Here is a 9,833-nt window from a genome sequence, read left to right as displayed (position 1 = left end):
GTGAATTGCAGGATAGGAGAGAAAGAAGAAGAGAGAAAAGAAAAGGAATGCAAAAATGAAATTGGGAAAAGAATAAAAAAGTAACAGAGAAAACAATGAGAATGAGAAAGAAGAGGGGAACAAACTATATATACATATTGGGAGAAAACTTGAATAGAACAGCCACTAATCCAACAAAAGCAACAAACAAGTACCTGGAGATGAATGCACACTACAAACAATAACTAATATTAAGTGTAGGCAGGGAAAACAGAAGCATAAAACAAAAACAAAAGAAAAAAAGAAATAAGCAAAACAATCTCACAAACATGCATAAAATTGATATAATCAACAATCAAGCCAACAACAAAGAAAAAATATTGGATAGTCAAGAAAGAGAAGCGAGAGGTGTGTATGGACTTGGAGCAGGGGATTGGAATATAAGTAGGGTGAAATTTTAACAGGGGTTAAAAGAAGATATAGGGAAAATCAAAAGCAGGAATAGGGTAAGAGAAACAGGAAAGCAACAGGGGAAAAGTGAGGAAGAGAGTGATGGCATAAAGATAAAGTTGAGATAGAATAAAATGATGCTAAAGGAAAGATGAAAATAGAATGTAGAACAATAATCCCAAAGTAAAATGAAGAGAAAATAAAATGACACTTAAAAAAAAGAAAAAAATAGTAGTAGTTATAATACTGATGGAAAATAAAAATGTAATAATTAAAAAGGTAAAATCAAGTGAAGACAATAGAAAAAAATAGTTTCTTAAGTAAAAGATAAAAAAAATAAAAATGTGCAGTAGTGAAGGTAATTCACTTCCTCTACTGTTCTGTTTGGCACACATGTTTTCTAGTGAGGACAGTGTTGAAGTTCCCTGATTTCTACTGCTCATCCATGTTGTAAGCCAGTCCTGAGTTTTAAGCAGGCAGTACATCTCTATTTCTTGTATTCCTTTATTTGTGTTTACACAAGAGTCCATTTGTGATTCAACCCCTGGGTGTCAGTGTTTCTAGATTGACCTCCAGGACTATAGGTTCTCTCTAGCTGGTGTTTAGATTTTGTTTTCCCTGTGGCACTTAATACTTGTCTGTGGGAGTGGGTTGCCCCAGAGCTGTTTCTCTGATGGTTATTCCCCGCTCTGATCCCCAGGTTCCAGAAAAACAACTTTCCCCTGCAGTCTCTTTGGGTGTCCCCAATTGGGTGATCCTATGTATTGGGCTTAGTAATCAGAAGCAAGGACTTAAAGAGAAAAAAAAAAAAAAAAGGAGCCAGAGTAAGTGTGCAAACACCAGGGCTGCGCTCAAATCTGTGCAGTATTTTTTCCTCTTGGGTCTAAGCAGCTGGCACACTTTTGAAATTTTTAGGCTGTCCTTTTGTGTCCAGATCAAAATGGGATGCTTTTTAGAGTTCCCTTCGGTTAGCAGCTCTGAGGACCCCCTTCCACATTCAGGGATCATGCCAGCCCCAAGGGCCACGGATTTTTCTAGGCACAGACTTCCCCAGGTTCTCTAGCTTCTGCTGTGTAGGAGTTTCTCTCTGCTGCTGGGACAATGAACCTCACCTTATCCCAGGCAAAATCTGACCTTTCTGTGAGGGAGTGTAGAGCTCCTCTGAATCCAACTGCTTGCGCCAATTGGGGACCTGTATTCTCAGGTTCACAGCTGTTAGGTGGGTGCCATAGTTGTAGATTCCCCGGGCTTTTCATGCTTCTGTTAACATTCACTTTCCCCTTCAAGTTGGCATGGTCTCCGCATCTGATCTGGTCACTCTGGGAAGGAACCCAGCAGCAGAGGGGACTGCCCATTCAGGGAAGCCCTGTCCAGCAGTGCCCCACAGTCTCCTGAAGTATAGCTGTCCTTCAACTCACCAACAAACACTCCCCGTGGGACCACACACTCTTCCTTTGTTTTCTCACTCACATACTATCTTGCAGTCTGCCTTTCTGTCAGCAGCCATCTTCTGTCTCTCTTTCAGCATCTTGTAGTTCTCTGAGTAGTGGTCTTTTACCTCCCTACTTAAGTTTATTCCTAGGTGTCTTAATTATTTGATAGGATGGTAAATGGGATTTTTTTTTAATTCTCTCTTCTGTAAGTTTACTATTGGTGTATAAAAATGTCATAGATTTTATGGCATTCATTTTGTATCCTGCTACTTTGCCAAATTCATTTATTAAGTCTAATACTTATTGATGGAGTCTACAGGGTTTTCTATGTACAGTATCAGGTCATCTGCAAATAATATAATTTTACTTACTTTTTTTTCCAATTTGGGTGCCATTTATTTCTTCTACTTGTCTGATCACTGTGGCTAGCACTTCTACTAATGTGTGGAACAGGAGTGGTGAAAGCAGCATCCCTGTTTTGTTCCTGTTCTTAAGGGAAATGGTGTTAGTTATTACCCATTGAGTAAGATGTTGGCCATAGATTTGTCATATAAGGCTGTTATTATGATCATTCTAGTCCCACTTTGCTGAGCGTGTTTATCAGGAAAGGGTTTTGGGCTTTGTCAAATGCCTTTTCTGCATCGATTGATATGATTATGTGATTTTTGTCTCTGTTCATGTGATGTATCACATTTATTGACTTGTGGATACTGTACACGCCTTGCATTCCTGGAATAAATCCCACTTGTTCATGGTGTATGATCTCTCTGATGTAATGATGGATACGTTTTGCTGGAATTGTGTTGTGGATTTTAGCATCCATGTTCTTCTGGGATATAGGCCTGTAATTCTTTTTCTTTGTGGTGTCTTTATGTGGTCTTGGTATTACGGTAATGCTGGCTTTATAGAAAGACCTTACAAGTATGCCTCTCTCTTGAATTTTTTGGAATAGTCTGAGAAGCATTCATTTTAGTTCTTCTTGGATGTTTGGTAAAATTCCACTGTGAAGCCATCTTTTTTATTCTTCCTGATTGAGTTTTGGAAGCTTGCATTTTTCTAGGAATGTGTCAATTACGTTGAGATGTCCAGTGTGGTGGATGCTTGTCTGCTCAAAGGCTGGGTTAAGAGAGCTGAATGTGGGAAAGCCCATGCATGAGGGCTGATCTCCAGGGCCTGTGAAGGTCCACAAAGGCAGGACTTCCTCTGGAACCTAGGAAGGGCATCCTCCAGCCTCCTCGGTGCCTCTCTGGATCCAGGATAGAAGCTGGGATGTTGTTTTTCCTTCTGCACATTGTAGCATGCAATGTTCTCCAAAACAGCTCAGATGAATTGGGGGGAACTCCTGATTTCTGTCAACAGAGTGTGTCCCCAGCATCAGTATCATGAGAGGTTGGCTGACATTCCAGGAATGCATAAAGAGGGCTCCCAGCCTTGGGAACACATTCTAAGGACCACCGTCCCACTCCAAAAAAAGAAATTATTGAAAGAGCATATGCCTTTGGATTCCAGTAGGAATCATGTGCACAGAGACTGCTCTGGGCTGCACATAAGAGACAGCCATAATGAGGGCAGGTGGTAGGTGACCAGGATGTGGTAAAAACATCCCCCAGATTCATGTATGGGTGCTGGGAGTCAGCGGGCCCTGTCCAATACTGGGCAGGAAGGAAAGCCCTTGATGCAAATGTGCCCCTGCCTCCAGTGCCACAGATCATGCCCTGGGAAAGCATGCTCTGCATGTTGGTGGGAAGAGGAGTGGTTCTTGCTCAGGAAGAAGGCATGTTCAGCTGAGACTTTGTTTCTAGGACATTCTAAGAGGTCCCTCCTACCTCCTTGTATCTCCTGGGCACTGGGATCTCATAGAAGCTGCCTGAACTTGAACCCCTACAATTTTCCAGATTCTGCCTGGTGCATGCAATGTCAGTGTTAAAGAGAAATACATTCCCCAGGTGGAACCACTCATTCTGAGAGCCCATAATACAATTCCAGATTAACTTCCTAAACACATTACAGTTTGAAGCTCTTCCAGAAATCTAATCAACCAGTCTGAAAGTTTCTGGTGAACACCTCTTTGGTAATCTCTCGCATGGTCCCTCTCCCTGGAATATGAGAGATTTTTGGGCATCACATTGCAGGGAGTAGATAAGAGCCTGAAGAAAAGTTTTCTCTGTCTCTCTCTGTCTCTCTCTGTCTCTGTCTCTCTCTCTCTCTCTCTCTCTCTCTCTCTCTCTCTCTCTCTATATATATATATATATATATATATATATATATATATATATATATATACATGTCTGCCTCTCTCAATTTCAAAAGATCCAATGTGCGACTCAGTGCAGCATGGGATATCCCAAAAATTTGGCAGATCCTTACATGTCAAATACAAATACAGCTTGAAAACATTTGAATGCGAAGGTGTATCTGTGCACTGTGCTTAATCCTGAGAGAGGACACTCTTCCCTCCCAATCTGACTGAGAGTTTTAGTCCTGGGCCCAGAAGTACATTTTGAAGCCAATTTGCATGGGTTGTTTTATAGGGTTGAGCAAACATTAGTTATCCATACAGACTTTGGCAGTCATGTTTAGGGCCAGGCCCCTGGAACTTGCCTGGGCCTAATATGTTTCCTGTGGAAGGTCCGGATGTGAAAAAGGAGGCCTGAGCCAAAGAAAATGCCCTCTGGGAGCAGCTCCTTGATAAGGAAACATAGGTGTTTTGGCCCACGTGTATTTTTCTCTGTGCCTCCAAGATTCCAAAGAGCCCAGGACTCTCGCCCCTTAATGGCATTCAGAATTGAATAAGTCACTTCCCAGGTTCCCCTGCCACACCTCTCCTCTGGCCTCTGCACGGCCCACATTTTTACATTTAATTTTCTCAAGCCAGTTTGCTGAGCTCATCTGGCTCTTCTGGAGGAAATGCCCTTTACCTCCACAGAGGGAGGGTGATTGAACCTCCTGCCTATACTCCACACCAGCTTGGGTTTAAGGGCTGCACCATATTTTCTTCTATACCACCAGCCTTTTAAGTTCTCAAGTTTATCCAGTCAGAGCCTTTGAGTTTCCCAAGTGTGCACCTTATCTTGGGTGATTCCGTTGGTCTCATTACAAACTTGCAGCCCCTCCCTTCTCCTGATTATTCCCTAGATGTGATTTGGGCCCTACCTCCTTTGGGGAAGGCTTGATCCTCAAAATTTGGAAGAGCAACTTTCCCTCTGTTCCTCTTTGAAAGGGCATGGATGTGCAATTGAGGTAACATCAAGTGTCAGGGACTATTTGGTACTCAATACTGTTGCATTGTATTCCTTTTTCTCTTGAGAGGATACCTTGTCTGCCTAATGGTGTGTTAACATGAACATTAGGGAATCTAGATGTGGTACCAACAACCCATCAAGTTACTTCCATGTTGGTTTCATTTTCTTTTCCTTTCAAGAATGGACCTAGGATTCAGTTGGAGGTGTGAAGAGTGCAAAACCCAATCAGGTTAACTGCCTGGAGATCTCTAGTAATAAGGTTGAGCTTTCAGTTGGAAATTGCCATTTCAGCTAGGACCTCAAAAGAAGGTGTGGCCAGATGGGGTATAATAGTTTCTGAGGAGGCTCAGGAGTGATCAGAAGCTAGAGCATGAGAGTCATGCCCAGGTCTGAGCAGAGGGCTCCCTGCACCATGTCCACTCTCATGAATCAGGAGCCAAAGGTGGTCCTCAAGGACATGCAGGCCAAGGTCCCACAGAGAATTGGCATTTCTTTCCTTACAAATGAGCAGATTTTGCCTTTGCATCTAGATGCAGATTAGCCGTAATCCAAAATGTTTTGATTTCTGTTCTGATGTGTGCCATTCATAGACGTTTACAGAGCAAGTTTCCCCGCGTTCAGAAAGTTGAATATTCCTAAAGAATGTATTGTAGGCCAAATTGGCAAAATTCTATTTGTAATTTTATTGGCCAGGCTGTGTGTCTGACAGCAGGTCTTAAGGGAGTTCTTTAATAAAAGCCAAGTTTTATTTAGAAAGAGAAGAAGGGAGAAAGAGAGGGAGAAACATTCATGGGAGAAACATCCATCAGCGGGCTCCTCCCACCCCCTACTGGGGGTTGGAAATGGAGCCTGAAAGCAACCTTTGGGTGCAAGGGGGGATGCTCAACCAACTGAGCAACACTGACCAGGGCTTGCAGTCTCTTTTGAGGGGAGGCTTAGTTGTGACATGTGAGCCCTCTGTTGTCATGGATTAAGTGGTTATTCTAATATTCATAGAAGGGACACTGAATAAACTGAACATCTCACAATTAATGGTTATTTTTCTCACCTCTAGCTACCCCATGCTTTATAAATCTTTTGTGCTGCTTTTATTCTTTCTAATTTAAAATGTCTCCAAGGCCAGAAGGTACGCATTGTGTGGGTGTTCCTTAATCTTCCCCATCTGTTTTATTTGTTGGAGCTTAGCAAGAGGTGGTGCTTGGCCAGGCACTGCTGCCTACTCCAGGTGCTCTCAGTCCTTCAGTGATAATCAGAAAGGTTTTCCCTGAAAAGGGTGGGACCATCTCTTTTGTTTCTCAGTACTCATTGCACAGCAGAATTACAGGTAGGCAGTGGGTAGATGTGGGAGGGGTCCAGTGGTCATCTCACCATTCCTTGGTGCCTGGCAAGGTGCTTGTCTTGCCACCAGTCAAGGAGAGGCAGGGCTGAGTGCCTTTGTAGCCCCTAAGCAGAAAACGGGATTGGGGTTCATTGGGATGCTCCAATTGTTGTCAGAGCAGTGCCTTTTGCCCTCAGCTGGTTCCTCTAAAAGGAGAAGGACCAGGTTGCTCATGCTCAGCCTGAGAAGATGCCTTGCTCCCGCCCATTTCCCAGGATTTCTTTAAGAGCCACTTCATCAGGATGAACAGTCAGGCTCCACGCAGACTTCTGGAACTGACATGCCAGAGCCTGCTGAGGGATGAAGCCTCGGCTATTGATGCTGTGGAGTGACTGCCTATGGAGCTCTTCCCACCTTGGTTCACAGCAGCCTTGGCAGGGAAGCACAGCGAAGTCCTGAAGGCCATGGTGCAGGATTGGCCCTTCCCCTGCCTCCCTCTGGGGGCTCTGATGAACCATCGGCAGCCTTACCATGATATCGTTCAGACTGTGCTCCATGGGCTCCATGCCCTGCTTGCCCAGGAGACTCGACCCAGGTGAGGGGGATTCAGTAGCCTGGTTGGGCCCTGGGGATCTTAGCAGTTACATCTGGAATATGGGAGTGTACAGGGCCAAAGGGAGCGCTCAGGGAGGCCTTGGAGCCACTGCTGGCGTCATTCTGCCACAGGCATCACGTATATAGGGCTGATGAAGATGCAGAGGGTGACCGAAGGGACATGAGCCCACCCTTCCTGGTGGCACCCAAAGGTACCAGAAATGGGGACAACGAAGGATCCCAGTAGTGCAAGGAGCAACTAATTCCTGGGGTATGGAGGAACAGGCACATTTGGTGTCTGGCCTAGGTGCCCAGATTCCCAGACTCATGGTCAGGGTCTCATTCCCTGTTATCTTAATGCACCCCAGTCTATTTCCTGTTTTCTCCACAGGAGGTGGAAAATGCAGATGCTGAATTTACAGAAGGGAGCTCATCAGGAGTTCTGGATCATGTAGGCTGGAACAAGAGCTCATGTTTGCTCACTGCTGGAGCCTGAGGTCCCACATCAATGAGGAAGAGGGGGAAAGTGGACAGCTTAAGGGCAGGGCCAAATCCACTCTTGGCCCCCATGGAGGTGTAAGTAGACTTTTGCCTTAAGAAAGGTGTCCTTGATGAGTCCCTCAGCTACCTTATTAAGAAAGTCAGTGAGACGAGAGGTTTGCTGCACCTTTGCTGTAAGAAGCTGACAGTTTATGCCGTGTTGAAGCAAAACATTAACATCCTGGATATGGTGCAGCTAGACTGTCCAGGATTTGGAGGTAAATTGTACCTGGAGTCTGTCCACTCTGAGGAAGTTCGCTCCTTACCTGGGCCTGAAGGTCAATCTGCGTCGGTTCCTCCTCTCCCACGTCTTTACATCTTCTCACACCACCTTGGAGCAGGAGGAGCAGTGTGTTAGCCTGGTCACCTCTCAGTTCCTCAGCCAGTTCTACCTCCAGGAGCTCTATTTGGATGTTGTCTCCTTCCTCAAAGGCCGCCTAGACCAGAACATCGGGTGAGGTGTGGTGAGGTTTCTCTGCAGACCAGCGCGAGCCACTTCTCATTTCAGTCCACAGTGAAGGGACCTCCTATGTGCTGTCCATCATCAGTGATAGAGAGCCTGAGTCACTAGAGGATCCATACAGTCAATGTCTTGTTCACTCCTCTGTCCCCTTGCATGTTGTCAAGTAACACCCCCACAGACTAAGGTAGGATGTATGAACTCAGAAAGATGCTATTAAGGAGACTCCTTGCTGGGAATGGAAGTAATGGGGGTTTCGGGCCAGTGATGGTAGATTGGGAATCCTTATAAGAATTGTCTAAAGGAATATTATTAAATAGAATCAAGGGGAGAGGGCAGTAAAGAGAGGAAAGCCCATCAGAAGTGAGGTTTCAGGGGTTAAGGTCCACACTTAGCGATTTGGTGATGGCAGCCTTGAAATCCAAACCTGCCTCGAATCACCTGTCTGCCAAGGCTTGCCAAAGGCTCCTGATAAGGGAATGCCTGGTAAATGCAGGATTCTGGAGGGAGGAATCATGAAAAGGGATAGGTAGTTTGTAGACGATGCAGTGGACTAAGTTCCTGCAGGGTGGCAGCCCCCGCGGATGTTGCTCAACCTTGTCCAGATTAGCCATTTTTGCAATTATGCCAGTATCTTCATGGGCTAAGAGATGAGGGAGACAGGTACCCAGGCTGTGGCTGGAAGGGAGCCCAAATTGAAGGCATTTCGGGTCATGTTTCCAATACTAAAGTTCACTGGTTGCTTCCTGCTTGAGACATTGGGTCAGGCTTCTTTCTGAGCTCCCACCAACTTTACCTCCCATCATTCATGCTCACAACACCTGTGTGTATGAGGGTGGGGTGTATGATGTGCTCCACATAACAGATGAACAAATGGAGTGTGTGAGGTCTCATCCAGTTGAATCCATCTCAGAGCAGATAAGAGATGGAGAAAAAATTCCACTCAAATTTGCACTGACTTGAATGACTCTTTTCACTGGGTAACATCCTGGGTTTGATCATTATCTGGAAAACTTTAGGCTTTGGTGAAATGGACCTCTTTGCCTTAAGGCCTGGCTCGTCCTCACCATGCTCTGCTCCCCAGGTCCATCCCCCTCACCTAACTGTTCTATGTCTCCCAGCTGCCTGAAGACCCCTTTGGAGACTCTGTACATCATTAACTGCCCGCTTTAGAATGTGAATTGAGACATTTATCCCATCACCTGAACATCAGCCAGCTGAAAGTCCTGAATTTAAGGAGGCTCAACTTGACCAACCTCAGTTCTGGGCTCCTCCTATTTCTGTTAGAGAGAGCCTCCCGCACCCTGCAGGACCTGAACATGGATGAGTGTGGGATCATGGACCCCAAGTTCATGAACCTCCTGCCTGCCCTGAGCCACTGCTCTCAGCTCATGACCCTAAGCTTCTGTGAAAATGCCATCTCCATGACCATCCTGGAGGACCTGCTTCGCTACACCATCGCGCTGAGCAAGCTGAATTGTGTGCTGTACCCAGCCCCCCCTGGAGAGTTATGAGGAAAGGAGCAGCACCATCCACCTGGGCCGAATTGCTCAGGTGCATGCCTAGCTGATGCATATGCTTCAGGAGTTGGGCGGTCCAGCATGGTCTGGTTCTCTGCTTACCCCTGTCCTCACTGTGGCTGTACAACTTTCTATAACACAAACCCCATTCTGTGACACTGATACATGTCTGTCTAGCTGAGTACACATCTCTTAGGCTTTACTCTGGACTCTTGGACACTGAAGCCCAGAAATAAGTGTATCTTAAAGGATCCCAGCAGCCAGTTTCAGACAACTACTCAGTGATGTGGGGAAATG

At 45.4% G+C, this 9,833-nt stretch overlaps 1 pseudogene across 1 annotated transcript; it reads left to right on the top strand.

The window, feature by feature from the left end:
• The first annotated feature begins 7,524 nt into the window (after positions 1 to 7,524).
• Positions 7,525 to 9,530, top strand: LOC307096526 (melanoma antigen preferentially expressed in tumors-like; annotated as a pseudogene). The gene is made up of 2 exons: positions 7,525 to 8,010; positions 9,230 to 9,530. The product of its transcript is annotated as a melanoma antigen preferentially expressed in tumors-like (transcript).
• Positions 9,531 to 9,833: the final 303 nt, after the last annotated feature.

This window comes from Cnephaeus nilssonii (assembly GCF_951640355.1).
Source record: "Cnephaeus nilssonii genome assembly, chromosome: Y".
Taxonomy (NCBI): Eukaryota; Metazoa; Chordata; class Mammalia; order Chiroptera; family Vespertilionidae; genus Cnephaeus; species Cnephaeus nilssonii.
The sequence above is the reverse complement of the archived record's forward strand: the minus strand, read 5'-3'. Positions and strand labels throughout refer to the sequence as shown.